The sequence below is a fragment of the Tachypleus tridentatus genome, chromosome 13 (assembly GCF_004210375.1).
Source record: "Tachypleus tridentatus isolate NWPU-2018 chromosome 13, ASM421037v1, whole genome shotgun sequence".
NCBI lineage: Eukaryota > Metazoa > Arthropoda > Merostomata > Xiphosura > Limulidae > Tachypleus > Tachypleus tridentatus.
Genome location: NC_134837.1, coordinates 138,222,337 through 138,242,810, shown reverse-complemented (window position 1 = coordinate 138,242,810; position 20,474 = coordinate 138,222,337). Strand labels below are relative to the sequence as shown.

The following is a 20,474-nucleotide window of genomic DNA, read 5'->3' as shown; positions in this document are numbered from 1 at the left end:
CTTCTCTCTCTAAAACTGTTGGCATGCACTTTGCTGCCAATGGGGTATTCACCCTGATCCTGAACTTCAGATCGGTGAAGTTGTGCTACCTGTGGTTCCTGAGACTAAGCTCTTGGGGCTTATCTTTGACCGTAAGCTGACCTTTATACCACACATCAAGCAGCTACGGGCCAAATGTACAAGAGCACTGAACATCCTCAGTGTCCTCTCTTCTATAACTTGGGGAGTGGATCGACATTTTATGCTAAAGATATATTGTGCTCTTATTCGATCGAAACTTGAGTATGGATCACTGGTCAATGGCTCTGCCAGACCATTGGCCTTAAAGATGCTGGACCCTATTCATCATCAAGGATGTAGGCTCTGCACTTGGGCTTTCCACACTTCTCCAGTTCAGAGCTTATACATAATCTCATAAACCTTCTTTGCACCTCCACTGTTTGCAACTGTCTTTAATATGTGCTTTGAAACTTTGTTCGTTACCAAAGCATCCCACCTGGGGTTGTGTTTTCTTTCCTTGGTGGGCCATACTTTTCAGAACAGGCGGTCTGCTATTGTTCCTTTTCGCCTTTGTATCCAGGTGCAGTTGGATGAATTGGGTCTCTCTTTGGATAACATTGCCATATCTACTGGTCAGCCCATCCCACCATGGCTTCATACTGTCCCCAATTGTGACCTATCTCTAAGTCATCTGAGAAAAGTAGACATTCCTGATTGGAAGTACTGTCTTGGGAAAAACATGGCAAAACCCACACAGTCACCTGTTTTCAAACCATCTGTATAAATAGGAATGGAAGGATGGTTTGAAAGCAGGTGACTGTGTGGGCTTTGCCATGGTTTGTTGATGTTTGGTGGTTGTGCACAGAAAATCCCCTCTACAGCTTTTGTGTTCACTGCTGAACTGTATGCCATTTCTTTTGCCGTGGATAACATACAAGCTATGCTGTACTCAAACTACACTATTTATACTGACTCGCTTAGTTCTCTACTGGCCCTGGAATTGCTTCAAGTTGGTTCCCATCCTGTTCTTGCCAATATTCAAAACCGACTTGCCCATTTCTCTTTAACGTCTACTTCTATTCAGTTTTTCTGGATACTGGGCCATATTGGTATTCGTAGGAATGAGCTTGTCACAACTGCAGCTAAATCTATCTGCTTTGGCACTATCACCACTGTATCTGTCCCATACCTGGACTATGGTTTGTATTCAAGGCTCAGGTCTGTGCCAGCTGGCAGTCGACTTGGAGTGAACAATGCAAAAACAAGCTTTTCCAAGTAAAACCCTATATTGGACTTTGGCTGCCTTGCTTCCGTAAGGATCAGAAAGGGGAAGTTGTTCTAATTAGACTACGCATTGGTCACAGTTTTTTAACTCATCGTTTTCTTTTATCTGGAACTGATGCACCAGTGTATAGTTTGTGTAACACTCAGATCACAATAAGCCACATTTTACTTTCTTGCTGTCATTACAACTCTCCATGTTGCACCAATTTAAAAATGTTCTGTCCCAAGGTTTGTTCATAACGTTAAACAGTGTTATTGGTGATGGTGACACTGTGTATCTTGGTAATGTTTTTAGTTTTTTAAAGGCCGTTAATCTTTTTAATGTCATTTAAGTTCTTTAATTTCTACATTACAACTTTTTTAATGTGACTCCCTTTTAAAAATCACAGCTCATCTAGTTCGGTTTGAAATTAGAAACTGGCCGTAACATTAAATAACTCACAACCAAGACTGGAAAGGTCAACTTCAGGTGACTAATGCAGCTGTTCAAAATATCCGTTTGAACTACCCATTATTATAATTTTGCTACACATCTTTTAAAACCTTTTTATTACTTACCTTTTTGAAAATGGCCCTAATGTCAAATAACTCGGAACCAGGACTGGAAAGTCCAACTTCTTGTGACTGATGGTGGTTTTTCTACTTACCTGTTAGTCTTCCTGGCGAGTTATGATAATTGCAGTTATACTATAGAAAGTCCTTTAAAACTTGTATTACTGTAGTTTTTCTCTTATCATTGTAGACTAGATGTAAACATTGGTTTTATGCTATTTATATTTTTTATGAATTTTACTAAATTTACTTTTTATTAGATGTTCGGTGCAGATAGCCTAGATGTTTTGTGCTATAAAACACTAAATCAATCAATCAGCTGATAGGTACTTACCTCCTCTCGCCCTTCCTCCCCAAATGTTCTCTGCTGTCATCTTCTACCAAACTTCAAATTGATATTTCGGTAGAGGAGAGTAGATAGAGAAAAGCACATGAGCATGTCATGCTCGTGTTGATTAAGAGGTGACACATGATGATTTGCATGAGAGACATGTTGAAATCTTTCAGTTCCAACATGGGGGAACAGAATTCTTGCAGCATGTATAAAGAAAAAGTTTGCATACAGAGGGAAGCACTGAACAAGAAAAACATTATCTACAATATAATATTGAATTCCTTTCATTTGTATCTGAACTGAATGATGCTATAAAGTCTTACAATGGCTAATTCCCATTTGATGCAGTGGCTATTTATGTTGGGGATTTTTGTATGGTTTTATTATTTGTTCCTACATTGTTTTTGTATTTTTTGGAATTGCAGTCTCTACGTCATTCCTATTTTTTTTCAAAATTATTTTATTACTTGTTTCTCTCTCTCCTTTTTTTTATTATTTGAAATGATACCAATGAATGGAAATCACTATGAAGGTAACAGTTTTAGCCTGGTGTGATTAGTTGTGATGATGGTCATGATGTGTTGAAGGTAGTGAAATGCTACACTGCTTCTGCACTCCACAAGTTAAAATGCAATATATTGGTGTGTAAGTCATCACAACAACTTCAAGCACTTCTAGGCTAGCTCTTCTGATGCCAGGACCAATGTAATCAGCAGAACATTTGGTTCTTATGTTATTCATCAGTTCTCTATTTTAGTAATATTTTTTGGCTAAACTAAATATCTTAATAGCTTTTGAAAACTTCAGAAACCGAAGTTAGGTATTTATAATAGTCTTTTAGAATGTTATGAAAGAGGTTTGAGACTATGATGAGGGATAAATAATATGCATTGGCCAATTTTTTCTGCCCCTACATACTATGAAATATAAATAATGATAACTGAGAGTTTAAAAAAAAGAGTATTATTACCACTTGTGAAATTGGTTCAGGAGCTGTATCATTGAACAAAAAGGTTATTACACACCCAGTTTAAGAAGAATCAATTAATGCAATTTATTTCATTTACCTTGTAACAGTAGCTATGTGTTTAGAATGAAAAAATGGTTTTTATGGTATGACATTTGGAAGTAATACATATATACTGTTTATATTCCACACTTTGTATGCAGTTTTCTTGTGATTGTATAATTGATTGAACTTAATCTTATCTTTAAGTTTTATTAAAAATGTGACTTTGTGTTATATGTTAAAATAAATGTTGGTAACCAGTTCATGTATGTGGGTAGTACAAGGTGATACTATAAAAAAAATACGCAAAAGACCTCGTGAATAATCAGGTATTTAACAACATGCATTGAAGTGTAATATATCTATATAATAGCTTAATTTCATGGCTAGAGCTCTTGGTGAATGATTTTTATGAATTAAGATTAACCTATCAAACATTGTAAACTGAAATTGAATTGTATATATTCTTTAATTGTTATTTGTATTTCAAACAATTTATTTGAACATATAACCCTTTACTTCTCAATCTAAATTTGCTTAATATAAATGCATAATTTTACTGATAATTTAAGTTTTTCTTTTTTAGCTACTCCTTGTTCTCTTCACAGTTTTGAGGAAACGAGCTTGGAATTATAGACGAATAACACTTATTCAAAAAAACTGAACAAAAGTAAGCAATTACTTTCTTTTATGCACTTTATAAGGTACTTGTACATTCTGTAAGGGATGTTTACGTGTACTTCATAAGATATTTGTTAAAAAATACAGAATTATTTGTAATAAGTATTACATAAGTACTTTGTAAATTAATAAAAATATCTTGTGTGCAAAATTAGTAACTGAAAATAATTAAAGGAAGAAATATGTTTTATAAGGTTATTTATTGTCTGTTAGTCAACAGCACATTTGTAATTAAATGCACAATGTTGTGTATTATGATTTATCTTAGACAAGCTTCTAGTTTGTAATGTTATGTATTAAAATTTTGAATAACCTGAAACTGAGTTAAATTTTGATTTTAATCTAGATGTTAATTAAATGTTGAGATGTATCCAATTAATGATATTTGCCAACAAGATTGATATGCACATATTTCTTTTTTTTTACTACAAATATATTTTGACATAGAAACTTTAGCACAATTTCTACTAATAGTTCTAACAAATGGTTATTACAAATGATTTATATGCAGAAATTTTACAAACACTGTTGAGTATACTATTTGATCTGGAACTTCCTTGATGTTGTATAGAGGGTTCAAATGAACAAATTAACTTTGAGGTGATACTGGCATAATTCATTTAACTGGGAGTTAGCTAACTCTTCACAAGTGAGTTTTTCACAGTTGAAGTTATATAATTTCTTTGTAGCAATACTAACATCCAAAGTTAAAACAGTTTGTAATGTTTGAAATTTATAAACGTTCCTGGTAATATAACTGCAGTTTCTCAATCAATGAGCATTTATCCCAGTTACAGCTTTTGAGGTTTATAGCATACCAACTGTAGCAAACCAACAATATAAACTGTCTTCACGTGTTTCAATGGCTACCCTTTATAATCATTAGGCAAGGTTTTTGAAATTTCAGTTGGCAACAATACTGGCAATCACTAGTATTTACATGCAGACATAGTACAGTTTTTATTCTTATGTTCAAGAATCTTCTACAAATTTAGGGAAGAGGCAGGAATTTTGTAATACAAATTTAACTGTACAAGTTACATGCATTTCTAAATATATATTTAATTAATGTAAACATCAATATTAAAATAAATGTATAATAGTAAATCTGTCACAACAGGGCTTGATTAAAATATATTCGAGATGTAAGCCTTGACATTAAAAAAAATATTATCATGTATCTAGTATATTGACCTATCATAGTAGATCTTTAGAGTATAATCTTGTTACTACAAGTCTTAGAATATAAATCCATTGTTATTTGTTTATAAACCTCTCTTAGATTGGCCTCCCAGTGGCTCAGCAGTATGTCTGTGGACTTACAATGCTAAAAACCGGGTTTCGATACCCGTGGTGGATAGAGCACAGATAGCCCATTATGTAACTTTGTGCTTACTTCAAAACAACAACAACTCTCTTAGATTGTTATGGGAGAGATTTGAGACTATGATGAGCAATATGTAATATTTGTTGGTCATTTTTTCCTGTCCCTACATATTAAGCACTATTATGATTAATGATAATTGAGTCTCAGATCTTTACCATTTAATAATTTCAAGTTATGACAATGATGCTGCAACATTACAAATTGTTTGCAACATTGTTAGAGGTTTATGTTACAGTTACATAAATTTGGGGACTCTCGGAAACATTGTAGCAGTGTTGTGCTTTTATGTTGCAATGATTCATTTTTATAACTGTTATGCCACCATTTTATAGTGCAGTATTGTTCTTTTTATTTTATTAAACCAAGTCTTGTATGATAGAGAACATAATTCATTTCTTTTTTCTTCTTTAAGATTTATTGGACACTTATTCTCTTACCAAAAAAAGGGAGAAGTTTACAAAATACTGATAACAAATATCATTGAAATTATTATTCTTGATAATACTAATTAATATATATCATATATCCTCCTATCAGCTCGTACTTTTTTCTAATAATTGTATGTCACTTCCTCTTTTTTCCCTTGGGTGTTTTCCATTTGCTGACGTTTGCAAGCTTGAAACTGATTTCTCCATAATATCAAGCATCATGTATCATATTTGAAGAACATAATTTTTGATTAAATTGTGACAATTTAAGGGAAAAATTGTTATGAATCTAAACAGTAGAATCATTGACTTCAACAGTGTCTTGTTTTTTCTGGCTTGTTGGAAGCATGTTTTAGAAATTTTACTATCAAACCATGCTTTTTCTTTACTTTTGGCTTGGTCTGAAAGTAGGTTTGTGCAATGAACATGAAGTAAAATTTTTGAAAATGGTTGACTATAAGACAGTTTTCTTGTCACTGTCATAAACATTTGGAAACTTTATGATTTCAAGTTCAATTGGTTTTCATACTTTCAATTATGCCAGTTTAATACTACTTTCTGATTATATATCTTATGCCTATGATCTGTCTTCTTAAGTCATGCGCATGTCAACCTACCTATGAACACTTTACCATCAGCAAAAACTGATATCCTCATTCAGAAAGTTATCAAACAAGACTGTAGAACCCTGAATATTGACAGTATAAATTGAAAACATCCATATTTTAAATTTGCAGTCACTAATCATTGGTAAATTTTTGATATTCATTTGTTGAAAATAACATTCTAATATGGTATTTCTCTCCTTTCACAAGATCAGCTTTTTTTGTTCATTGCTGCTCCCAATATGTGAACTTTGTATTTATGCATGCTACAAGCCTTCTGCACCTCCCTATTAGAATCAAGTGATTACAATGTGTGGTCCATGTAAATCATCAAGTGTCACCTCTCCACCAATAGGAGCATAGTATACTTTTGCAACTCCCTCTATGCATTCTCACAAAATTATCGCTTCTTGTTTGCAAGTGCTTGTCTTTGGACACACTTTTTTTTCTATCTAATTTTAGTTAAAGGTACAGTTTCTTCACTAAGTGGTTATACTTTATAAACTACCCAGTTTTCTTTAGAATTACCTTAGTTCTATCTTATTATAGCTGCTTTTTTTAATACCTTTTGATCTTTTGTTGATTCTTCAAGTATGAATTCTGAAATTAACATCACTACTTGAGGTGTTTCATCTATGACAGGCTTTTTATTTCAAGCCTCAGATGTGGGCAACCCAGTAAGAGATTTATTGACATTTATATTCTGGGAGACTGAATGTTACATGGGTCAAACTCTATCTCTTACTATCAGTGATGTCGAGAAACCCACTAGTTGAGAAATTTATATGCAAAAACGGCTTGTTTGGGTTGAGAAAATATTTTACATAGAAGAGCGAATAACGTTTCGACCTTCTTCAGTCATCGTCAGGTTCACAAAGACAGAGGTAACTGACCGGAAGCTGACCACATGTTTGAAAGGGGTTGTGTAACTGAGTGTCGGAATGTAGAGGGCGGTATTAGATGTTTGAATATATAATTTTATTATATTAATATAGGTATAAAGGAATTCCTTTATATTGGTTTATTTTGGGTTTAAGTTGTTGTATAAGTAAGGCTTCTTTAATTTTGCGTTTGTTTATGTTTGTTTCTTTATTTAGTATTTGAGTGTTTTCTATGGTTATGTTGTGTTTATTTGACTTGCAGTGTTCGAAAACGTGTGTAGGTGACTTTTTATGTTCTTTGAATCTGGTTTCCATTTTTCTACTTGTTTCTCCAATATAGAAGTCGTGGCAGTTATCACATTGTATTTTGTAAATAATGTTGGTGTGGTGTTTGTCAGTGTAGTTTTTACATAGTATAGACCTCAGTTTTGTGCCTGGTTTTTGAATAAATTTGGTATTAACTGGAATATCATATTTTGTTACGAATTTTTGCCAAATGTTAGTTATTTGTTTGCTGATGTCAGGAATATATGGTATACAGCAGTATATGGTTTTGTGATTTTTTGATTCGTGAGATATATTTACTTTAGTTGGTTGATTTTGCTTTCTGTCTAGGTGTGTGCGTATAATGTTTTCTACGGTTTGTGGAGGAAACTTATTGATGTTGATGAAGTATTGTTTTATTTTGTCTAATTCATCATTAATTTTATCTGGTGAGCATAGTTTTATGGCTGTGTTTATTTGGTTTCTTAGTATGTTGAGTTTTTTGTTTTGTTTCATGTGCTGAGTCCCAAGGAATGTATGGTCCAGTATGGGTGATTTTTCGGTGGATTTCTGTTTTGAATTGTGTGTCGGTTCTTGTAATTTTGAGGTTATGAAATGATATTTGATTGCTTTCTTCCTGTTCACATGTGAAGTTGATGTTGGGATGTATAGCGTTAATGTGATTGAAAAAAATTAAGTGTGTGTTCTGTAGATTTGAATCCCGCAACCGTGTCATCTACATATCTGTACCAGTATAGTGGTGGATGTAATGCTGCATTAATTGCTTGTGTTTCAACTTGTATCATAAAAATATTGGCTAGAACTGGTGATACTGGGTTGCCCATGCTTAGGCCAATTTGTTTATATATAGTTTTGGTTGTTGAACATGAAGTTTGTCTTTATCGTTGTGAATTCTATGAGGGTTGCTAACTGGTTACTGGGAATTTCTATAGTTGGGTTAGGGTCTCGGATATAGAGTTCTAAGGTGATCTTGCAGGCTTCAGTGGTTGGGTTTTCTGTAAAGAGGGATGTGACATCGAAAGTGGCCATTAAGGCTTTATGATTAAGTTGATTAAGGTTGGATTTGAAATTAAAAGTCTTTGATAAATGAGCTGGCTGATGCTATATATTTGGAGAATGCCCATGCTATTTATTTACCAAGATTGTAATTAAACGATTCATATGTGGACATTATTGGTCGTAATGGACAATCTGGTTTATGAGGTTTGGGGATGCCGTATATTTGCGGTGTGCGTGAGTCGGTTTTACGTAGGTAGGAATAAAGTGTTTGTGAAATTGTGTTGGCTTTTTTCATTTGTAGTAGTAATTTGTTCAGTTGCGTCTCGTGTGTCTTTGTTGGATTTGTGTGTATTGGTTTAAATTTGTTCGTGTCTGATAGGATGTTATTCATTTTTAGGATGTATTCATTCGTGTTCATTATGACTATAGCGTTACCTTTATCTGCTTTTAGAATTTTTATGTTTTTGTCTTGTTTTAGGTTTTTAATGGAATTAATGTATCTTTTTTTAAAGGTTGTTATTTAGTTTTCTGTTTTGTGAAATTATGTTGATGGTTTTGTGAGAAAATTCTTTGAAAAAATCTTTTAAGATGTTGTTTTTAGATGTTTCTGGAAAATATAAATTTGTAATTTTACCTGGGAAGTTTGGCTGTTGGATGTCAATAAAATTATCTAAGTTGTCTTCTTTCTGTTGGTTGTTTCCTTGATTTTGCTTTCTGTAGAAAGTATCACAAGTCTCCTGGCTAGGTCTTCTAAACATGTTTTGATTTTTATGGTTGGAATGTACCGAGGTGCTATTGCGAAGTTGAGTCCTTTGTTAAGTAGATGTATCTCGTCTGTGTTTAATTGTCGGTCGGATCTGTTAATTATGAGGTTAGTCAACGGTTTGTCGTTTTGGTGTCTTTTCTGTTGTTTGCATCTAGTTTTTCTAGTTTTTTGTTGTGGCAGATCTTTTTGTCTCTGTCGTTCTTAGTATTGATTTGGTTTATGTTTCGTTGTATAAGTCCGTAAATCTCTGGTTTAATGCAGCATGCCAGTTGATGGTCTAGGTTCATTTTTTGTTTTTGTAAGTCATGTAGTTCTTTGTATTTTGTGTTCAACATGGCTTTAAGTAGTTTTTTCTGTAAATTTTGGATAATGTTTGTGTATGTATTAAAACCAAATAAACACAGCCATAAAACTATGCTCACCAGATAAAATTAATGATGAATTAGACAAAATAAAACAATACTTCATCAACATCAATAAGTTTCCTCCACAAACCGTAGAAAACATTATACGCACACACCTAGACAGAAAGCAAAATCAACCAACTAAAGTAAATATATCTCACGAATCAAAAAATCACAAAACCATATGCTGCTGTATACCATATATTCCTGACATCAGCAAACAAATAACCAACATTTGGCAAAAATTAGTAACAAAATATGACATTCCAGTTAATACCAAATTTATTAAAAAACCAGGTACAAAACTGAGGTCTATACTATGTAAAAACTACACTGACAAACACCACACCAACATTATTTACAAAATACAATGTGATAACTGCCACGACTTCTATATTGGAGAAACAAGTAGAAAAATGGAAACCAGATTCAAAGAACATAAAAAGTCACCTACACACGTTTTCGAACACTGCAAGTCAAATAAACACAACATAACCATAGAAAACACTCAAATACTAAATAAAGAAACAAACATAAACAAACGCAAAATTAAAGAAGCCTTACTTATACAACAACTTAAACCCAAAATAAACCAATATAAAGGAATGCCTTTATACCTATATTAATATAATAAAATAAATAAAATTATATATTCAAACATCTAATACTGCCCTCTACATTCCGACACTCAGTTACACAACCCCTTTCAAACATGTGGTCAGCTTCCCGGTCAGTTACCTCTTTCTTTGTGAACCTGACGATGACTGAAGAAGGTCGAAACGTTATTCGCTCTTCTATGTAAAATATTTCCTCAGCCCAAACGAGCCGTTCTTGCATATAAAAATCTATCTCTGACTATGTCCCACTTCTTCCTGCACGTGTTGAATTTGTTCAGGCTGACAAGGAATTTGATCACCTGCTTCCACCTCCTGATTTTTCCATATCATTCCTGAGGATTCAGTTTCACCTTCTGTGTTTTTTTTTTTCACTTTATTTCTTAGATATGTGATGTTTTATTCCTTGTCCCTGTTTCTTATGCCCCACATCTTTCCATACTACATGAACATTCTTCCCAACCTTATTTAGTTACCCCCCTTCCCTGACATTTGGGTCCATGCTGAACAATTTGCTTCCCAGTTAAATGATGTCATTAACATGCCTAATCCTTCATGGGTTTCAGATCATTCTGCCCTTGCTTATCATTATGCAGACTGTACGTATTTCAAACAGCATCTGTTGGGTTCTGTTTTACTCATTTGGGGAAGGGGTAAAATCTCCTATCATTTTTCCCACCTATGTCTTATTTTCATAACTCTTTTGTGGGATCTTTCCATTATTTATCTTCTGAGACTTTACAGAAATTCCGAGGAGTTTTCTGGGGACATATTCTCCACCTTTACCTCTACATTGGCTCATTGGTCATCTGTGGCTCTGACATTACACTCATGATTTGTCTGCTGTTGGGACCTTCTGGATTGGGATGCTACATTATCAAAGACTGATTTACCTACACCTTATGTCCAGGATTTATGTATGTCCCCATTTTTATGGCATTTTGTCTTTGATACAGTCTTGAAATTTTTGAAATCACGGGTGGTATTGGTCCAAAAAGTCAACCCTTTTCCATCTGATAGCCTGTTTGTGTCAATCTTATCTAAGTGGGGTACCTGTTATGGTGTTATGTTCTTCCTCTTCCAAACCCATACTTGTCTCCCTTTCTCAAGGTGCCACAGCGAGCTGTTTTTCTTCATGACACGTAATGTCATTGATAATCCTGTGACTCCTTGGCAGGTTCTGTTCCAGTAGACGCTTTACTTGTGGCCTTTTACCATCAATGGTACCCTTTTGTCAATGATTTTTTGTTCTTCATGCTATGTTGGAAGGATTTGAGATCCCATTTCTTGCCACACTTCCTTTGTCTTCTGTGCCCATTTTTTCCCCTCCACCTCAGGATAACATTGTTTTTCAGTGTGTGTTGGAAGTGGTTCAGTCTGTTGAACCTGTTCCCATCAATCACTGTGTTTTTACTCCTGACTAGTGGTTGTTCCCCAAAAACCTGGGGACTGGTGGCCTATCATCAGTTTATCTTTCCTCAGTCACTTTGTTTGCCTTACCTATTTCCCCATGCAGTTTTATTTGACATTCTGGTGGGAATTTTTTTCAGGTTTATGAGTGACCAAGAGATGGATGTGATCATTGATTACCTGCATATTCTCCTTCTTAGTGCACAGTTTTGTCCATATCTTCAGTTTGTCCATCATGAGGTGGTGTATCAGTTTTGCACATTACTCTTCTGCACCTTATTTTTTCTGTCAGGTGGCCAGAGCTTTTCATCTTCATCATCTTGGCTCATTCCAAACTGTAGTGGTCAGTTGTAGTCATCAGCTTCTTCAAATGGCTGCTTGGGTGAGCTTGATTAATTTAATTGGAGAAATCATACCTTATTCCCAACCTCACTCACCTCAGTTGGACCCAACCTTCTCCTTTTAAACTTTGTTCCATGGAAGTATTAGTTTGCCATTCCCTTTCTGTTCCCTCACTCAAGATTTTATCACTTTTGGGGATGGGATCATCCATGACACCACTCGTCTCTCCTAGGTTGTGCACAATTGCATCCTACAGTGGACTCTGCACAATCAATGGAATTTTACTCGAGATCCCTTGGTTGCTCCTATTATACTTGGTGGTGATATGAGACTCTTATTGGCATGTGTTCTACTTCACCTCTGTCTTCCAGACTTACATCTGTTCATGGATGCATCCCTTCAGGGCTGAGGCACATGGAAGCTTTGGATCATTGGTTTGTCGATGAGCAGTCCTTAGATATCTGCCCTTGAGTGTCTAGTCATCCTTCAGGCTTTGGATTACTTCCTACCTCTCACTATATATTATCTAATGATGATTAATTTTGATAATTTAATGTTGGTGGCATATAATATTCACCAAGGCAGCAACTAGTCAAACTTCCCCTGTTTGTGTATGTTGGATATATGTTTTACGTGTTTTCAATCTCAAGGTGGATTGTCTTTCCTGTCATGACAAGATTTACTTGATAAAGTGGTTTCTCAATTCTCGTGTTTTTCAGTTGCCTTGCAATCAGTGAGGTTTTGTTCTCATATTGATGCACTTGCCACCTGGATCAGAAATTATCCATCTTTTAGTTTCCAGTGCCTCTTTCTCAAGATTTGGCTATTGATGCCTTCAGCTAAGATTGGCAACACAAATTTCTATATGTTTATTCTTCTATATGATTGTTTCATTGGTTGGTTTCCTTAATTCATAACACTCCTTGCTAGATCCTTCTGATAGCTTCCTATTGGCCAGCTCAGCCATGGTTTCCTCATTTGAACCAACTTCAGTTATTTCCTATCATTATTCTATATCATCTTTTGTCAGCCTGTGTCACTGGTTCTACATGCCATAGTTCATATCCTTTGTTTTTAGTTCAGTCCTTGACGAGGAGATCGGATTTCTCTTGTCACGTAGCTTTCTATTTGACTTGGTCTATACCTCCTTCTACAAGGGAGGTATATTATTGGAAGTAAAATGTCTTATTCTAGGGGATTTCCTGCTGCTTGACCTGCTGAGGTTGGTGTGTCCAAGTTTCTGACGTAGTTTTTTTTTTCTTGTCTTGTACCTTTTGTCTTTGCTTCATCTGTCTGTACCACATTAATTTATTCTGCCTTGATTCGTCATCCTCCTTGATGACCAACTCTTCTGGAGTGGGATGTTAATATGGCCCTCCATTCCCCTATTGTATTTCTGTTGAAATCTCTCTCACCTTTTCCTTAAAGCATATTACCTTCTTCTCTTGGCCTGTGGTTGTTGATGTTTTGACTTTTTGCCATCAATATTACATGGAAACTTTACCACAATATCTATCTTCTTCTTTATCCAGCTTGTTCTATCCTCTTGGAAACCTTGGAAACATGTAAGAGGAATGCTTTCTTTTCAACTGTTTTACTTCCTTCTACCCCTTAATGTGGATTCCTGTATGTGGTGAGAGGACCTCCCAGAGGAGGTCAACTAAAAGAACAGATCCATGTATTTGCCATGTGTGGTGACCTGTGAAGAGGATCCTGATGGTTGAGGGGTACAACCTTAATGCACTATGTTGGCCTTGAATTCCTGTGGATGGGTGGCCTTGGGGTATCCCCCTAGGGTCAATCAGTTGGTAAACTTGGGCTAGGGTCAACCAAGTACCAGTGTTGGATGTTCTCAACAGGTGTTGTGGATATTGTATCTGATTCTGGTGTTTGTGTATTGTGTCCATGAAACCCTGGTGTTGCTGCAGTGTCCTCGTTTGGTGTTGTTGTGCATCCCTTCATAGGGCGTCATGGTGGGTGGGGTAAGTGAGTGCCAAAAATTTTTTTTATTATAGATTCCCCATATAAAAACTTAAGTATTATATAGTGAAAAACAGTCCATAGGTAAACAACCACATTTTAAAGATTCTGAGAAGCAATCTTTAACATCCATCACACCTGTAACTCAGTTCCTTATACTACATTCTCTTTCAGACAAACCTTAAGGCAGATGTCTCCCTTTTTCATTCAGAATGGACTAGAGGAACTTGATGGCTCTCCAAAGTCAGTAAAGAGGCTTTGCTCTGGTGAAATATTGGTGGAAACATCCACATCTAAACATAGTGAACTTCTCTTACATTCAAAGGAAATTGGGGAATACACCTATTGAGGTTATGCCCCTGCTACTTTGAATGCATCACAAGGAGTTATTGATGAAAAGTATTAGCAGAACATCTCTGAGTTGGAGATTCTTGTTGGTTTCTCTGCACAAGGAGTTTCTCCAATGAGGCACATCTCCACTCACAAAGATGGAATTATGATGCCGACCAATGTCCTTATTTTAACATTTACATCACTGTGTTCACCTGCCACCATCAAGGCATGTTACCTTAATTGCAAGGTATGGCCATATATTCCAAACCTTCTCAGGTGTTACTAGTGTCAGCAGTTCGGTCACTCAGAGACATCATGTTATGGTTTTTTGATGTGCACTCATTGTGGTGGCAAGGATCAATGCCTAGGAGAGTGAAATGTATTCTCATTACATTAATTGCAATGGCACTAACCTATCATACTTTCATTTTTGCTCTAAGTGGTTGGAAGAAAAAGGTGTGCAGCATTTGAAGATGATTCAAAGCATTACTTACCCTGAGATTTGAAAGTGGCTGACCACCACTCTATCTTGGACATATGCTGCTGCACTTTGTTCTACTAGTACAGTGGGAGTCCAAAAAATCATTCTCAAACCATATGAAAAGTCTTTTGACCTCCATGGTTGAAAAAGTTGATAAATTAACTTCAACACCCATATCTGGTTCTTACAATTTTTTGATGCACTTAGTCAGTTCTTTACTGCTATTGATCTCTCAATTTGCTCCCCTTCTTTATCTTCCCACTTATTATGGAGTGTTGACAATAACCTGTGAGGCAGTGATCATTTTCCTACAATTTTCAGAGAGACTGGCCATGATTAGTGCCACCTGACCCATGTGCTGTGGTGGAAGTTGGATCAAGCTAATTCGCCCTCTTTCACTGCTCTCGCATAACTTGGTCTTGCCACTGTCTCTAAGCTATCAGTATTAGACTGTGTGGCAGCAGTGAATGACTGTATTATACAGGCAGCTGCTCAGTGTATTTCTAAAATCTTACAAGTTTTCCATGATATCCTCTTCCATGGTGGAATCCTGCCTTACCACATGGCATAGAAAGCTCAAAACGAGACTGGGATACTTTTCGTAGGTATCCCACACACTCGAACTGTATCACTTTCCAGCAGGCCAATGTACATGCTTGGTGGATAAGACATTAAAGCCAGAAAGAATCTTGGATTAAATTTTTCTGTTCTTTTCTACAGGAACTTGGAGTCCCTCAGGGCTGTTTTTTGAGTGTCACACTTTTCAGTACAAAGATTAATGCCATCACCAGACAACTTCCTCTCACTGTTGCAAATGGGCTTTATGTTGATGACTTTCGCATCTCATGTCAGTTGTCCAACATGAGGTATGTTGAGTGACAGCTACAGACTTCCCTCAATCATTTACTGAAGTGGACCACAGCAAATGGTTTTAACTTCTTTCTCTCTAAAACTGTTTGCAGGCACTTTTGCCACCAATTGGGTATTCATCCTAATCCTAAACTTCGTATCGGTGAAGTTGTTCTAAATGTGGTCCCCGAGACAAAGTTCTTGGGGCTTATATTTGACCATCAAGCAGCTATGGGTCAAATGTACAAGAGCACTGAACATCCTCTGTGTCTTCTCTTCCACCACTTGGTGAGCTGATCGATGTTCTATGTTAAAGATATATAATGCTTTTATTCAATTGAAACTACCCTATGGGTCTCTGGTCTATGGCTCTGCCAGGACCTTGGCCTTAAAGATGCTGGATCCCATTCATCATCAGGGACTTTGGCTCTGCACTGGGGCTCTCTGCACTTTCCCAGTCCAGAGCTTGTACAGTCTCATGAATCTCCTCTATGCTGATTTGAACTGTCTTTACTCTATGCTTTGGAATTTTGATTGTTACCACAGCATCCCACCTGGGTTGTGTTTCCTTCCTCGGTGAGCAATGATTTTTGAAAACAGATGATCTGCCACTGTTTGTTTTGGCCTTCGTATCCAGATGCAGTTGGATGAATTGGGTCTGTCCTTGGATAATTATTCTCCTGGCTGTCTTTAACCAGATATGGCAGGAGAATGTCTTTCCTGATGCTTGGCACCAAGCTATTGTACTCCCTCTTTTTAAACCTGGGAAGGATCCAAAGATTCTGTTGAATTACTGCCCCATTGCTTTGATGAGTTGTCTCAGTAAGATCTTAGAGAGGATGAGTAATGCTTGTCTTGTTTGGTTCTTTGAATCAAACACCTTCTCTTACCCATTCATTGTGGGTTCTGAAGACAATGCTCCACAGTAGACCACTTAATTCACCTTGAAACATCAGTTGGAGAATCCTTTTTGGAGCGACAACATTTTGTTTCTGTTTTTTATGATTTAGAGCAGGGGTTCCCAACAGGTGGGTGGCGACCCCACCAGGGGGTTGCGAAGCCTTGGCAGGGGGGTCATGAAGCCTTGTTAGAAGTAGCTTGGGATAACATTAATTTTATTTCATTAGTTACATTTTCATGCTCTTACATTTTTTTTGTTTTGGTGCAAAGCAAAATGTGTGCTACGTTAGTTCAATGTCATTAGGTGATATTATGGATGTATGTATGCGTGCCTGTGAGTGAATGTGCCTGTGTAAATGTGTATGTGTCTGCAACTGTATGTATGTGTGTGTGTACTAGTGAGTAGCGAGTATGTGAGTGCATGCGCATGTATGTATGCTTGTGTGTCTGTTTAGCCGTTATTACGTGTGTGTGTGCTCGCTGTCGACACATGAGTCACATGTCCGTAGCTGATTGGTGGATGACGAATCGCGCGACTGGTCACGCTCCCTTCCCTCCCAATACTTACCCCATCATTACTCCACCTGCACCCCCCACAAGTAGTTAGTGTAAGATCTACAGTTGCCAAAGTGTTCATTATTCAACATTTTTATTTTATTTTAACAAGGAGATAAGTAAGCAGTAGAGGTGAGTTGTGTCCATGGCTAAACGGCGCAGATACTCAGAATGCTACCTCAACATTGGCTTCACCACTGTGCTCGTCAACGACGGCATTGAGAAACCACAGTGTGTTTTGTGCCATGCTGTCCTGAGTGCAGAGTCAATGAAACCATCAAAACTCAAGTGTCATCTCGAGACGAAACATCCAGAACACGCAAAGAAGGGTTTGGATTTCTTCAAATGGCATGAACGGTGTCTTAAAAGCCAAAGAATTGATAGAAGTGGGTCGTTTCAGCAGCAGAATGCAGCCGTAGTGGAAGCTTCATATGAGATTGCATTCCAAATTGCTAAACAAAAAAAGCCTCAAACGATTGGAGAAACACTTTTTAAACCCTGCATGATGAAAGCAGTAAATCTTATTCTTGGAGAGGCCAGTGCAAAGAAGATGCAGCAAGTATCCCTGTCAAATGATACTATACAGAGGCGCATTTCTAAAATGTCTATGGATGTGAAGGAACAGGTTTTGACTGAAATCAAGGGTTCCCCTTTGTTCTCCTTTCAGCTTGACGAGTCAACAGATGTAAGTTCATGTTCTCAGTTGCTTGTCTTCGTGAGATACGTTAATTCAGGTGACATCAAAGACGAATTCTTACTCTTCAGTCCACTTGAAACCACAACAAAAGCTGATGATGTCATGGAAAAAGTTTTAACTTTTTTTCAAGACGAAGATCTTCAATGGGAAAACGTGTGTGGGGTTTGTAGGGATGGGGCACTGGCTATGCTAGGATTGAAATCAGGATTTCAGTCGAGAGTGAAGAAGCTAGGACCTCAAGCAAAGGGCATCCACTGCATGATTCACTGATATGCTCTCACCAGTAATACTCTCCCTGCCTATCTGCAGGAAGTGCTTGAATCTGTAATCAAAATTGTAAATTATGTGAAGACTCAAGCAGTCAAGACTCGCCTATTCAAAGAACTATGCAAAGACATGAATGCTGACCACGAAGTCCTTCTCTTCTACACAGCAGTATGTTGGTTGTCGAAAGGAAACGTTATTAATCGTGTCTTTGAAATGAAAGATGAAATAAAGCTATTCCCCGGAGACTCAAGAAAGGAAAGATCTTGTAGCTCACTTCGAAGATGAAGCATGGAATAAAAGGGTTGCGTACCTACCCGACATTTTTGACCAGCTGAATAAGCTCAATTTGAAGCTTCAAGGAAGGGAAACACATGTTCTCCTTTTTCAAGATAGTCTTCGGGCCTTTGTTTCCAAACTGCAGAACTGGCGTCGGAAAACCAATCTTGGAAACATCACTATGTTTGAAAAACTTTGTGGAGTGACGGATAAGTCTCAGATCCAACTGGATCAGTTCCTCAAGGATGAGATTATCGAACATCTTCAGTCTCTAGAAAAGGAAGTAGAGCGTTACTTCCCTGAGCTATCACAGGAACAGGAGGCCCTGGTAAGGAACCCATTTTGTACTGAACTTGATGTATCCTGCATACCAGATGATATCCAAGATGAATTTCTGGATCTAAGGAACAACTCTTCAGCTCGTGATCTCTTCAAGGTGAAATCCGTGAATCAGTTCTGGTGCGCTATGTATCAGTCATACTCCAAAGTCAGCATGATAGCTTTACGTGTCCTTGTTCCATTTGCTTCTACCTACTTGTGTGAGGCAGGATTTTCCACTCTTGTCAATATAAAAACAAAGAATAGGAACAGATTCGATGTTGGAGATGACATGAGACTGGCTCTAACAAACGCTCGGCCACGAATTTCAAAGCTTGCTGCTGAAATGCAACATCAGGCATCTCACTAGCTGGGTTGGATAGCTGTTCAAACCTATGTTAATATTATTTTAAGAAATATATGTTCTTCTTGTGAATTCAGGTTGGACCAATGTGATTTAATTTGCTAATAAATAATTACAGAATTTTTAAATATTTTTTTAGATGTTTCTTTTCCTCTCCTTCACAGAAAATAAAAGAAAAATTAAGCTGCTGATAGTAAGCCCTAAGTAGGGGTCACATGGGTTTTAAACTTTTAGTTAAGGGGTTGCGAGTGCCAAAAGGTTGGGAACCCTGATTTAGAGAAAGCTTGTGATACAACATGGAGATATGGTATCTTAACGAGACCTTCACTGATACGGATTAGCGTGGCAATTTGCCACTTTTATTAAGCATTTTTTAATGAATTGTAATTCCAGATTTGTGTGGGCTCAACACTTTCCCATTTTTCCAACAGGAATTTAGAGTCCCTCAGGGCTGTGTTCTGAGTGTCACACTTTCCATTATAAAAATTAATGCTAATAGTGAACAGCTACCTCCTACAGTTGCAAATGGTCTTTTCATTGATGACTTTCACATCTCATTTCAGTCAACAAACATGAGGTTTATTGAGCAGTAGCTACAAACTGCAATCAATCATATGCTTAAGTGGATCACAGCAAGTGGTTTTCAACTTTCTCTCTCTAAAACTGTTTGTTACATTTCTGATGATGCTGTACTTCTTGTCATACCTGAGGCAAAGTTCTTAGGTCTTATATTTGACTGTAAATTAAACTTTATTTCCCATATCAAGCAACTTCCTGCCAAATTTATAAGAGCACTGAACATCCTCCGTGCTCTCTCATCCACCTCTTGGGGAGGGGATTGATACTCCATGCTTAAAATATTTTGCACCCTCATCCGATCCCAACTTGACTATGGGTCTGTGGTTTATGGTTCTGCCAGAACCTCAATGCTGTATCCTATCCACTGTCAGCAGCTTTGGTTTTGCACTGGGGCCTTTTGTACTTCTCCAGTCCAAAGTTTGTATGTGGAGTCCCATGAACCACCTCTGTATATGCACCATTTGCAACTGTCTCTTATGTATGCTTCCAAACTTCACTCTTTACCACAGCATCCTACTTGGTTGTGTTTTCCATCTTCAGTGGGCCACACTTTTCTATAATAGAAAATCTGGTGTTGTTTCTTTTAGCCTTTGTATTCAGGCACAGTCAGATTAATTGGATATATCTTTGAATAGCATAGCAGTATTAGCAGTTCAGCCTCTTCCACTGTGGCTAATTACTATCCTCAACTGTGACCTATCTTTGAGTCATCTAAGGAAGGCCGGTACTCCCAGTTGGAAATATCGCTCTTTATTTGCTGAACATATTTCAAACAATCCATCCATTCCCATATATATATATATGGATGATTCAAAATCATGTGACTCTGTAGGTTCTGCCATGGTTTGTTACAGTTCTGTTGTAGTACACAGAATCCTCTCTACAGTTTCTGTG

The 20,474-nt window shown here is 36.9% G+C and overlaps 1 protein-coding gene across 3 annotated transcripts in view; it reads left to right on the top strand.

Annotated features, from left to right (window-relative positions):
- LOC143236959 (osmosensitive cation channel TMEM63C-like) overlaps window positions 1–20,474 on the top strand; it is a 129,483-nt gene that overhangs the window by 19,357 nt on the left and 89,652 nt on the right. For all 3 annotated transcript variants that reach the window (XM_076475696.1, XM_076475695.1, XM_076475694.1), the window contains exon 3: window positions 3,766–3,849. The gene's annotated coding sequence lies outside the window, so the exon portion shown is untranslated. The remainder of the gene's footprint in view (window positions 1–3,765; window positions 3,850–20,474) is intronic.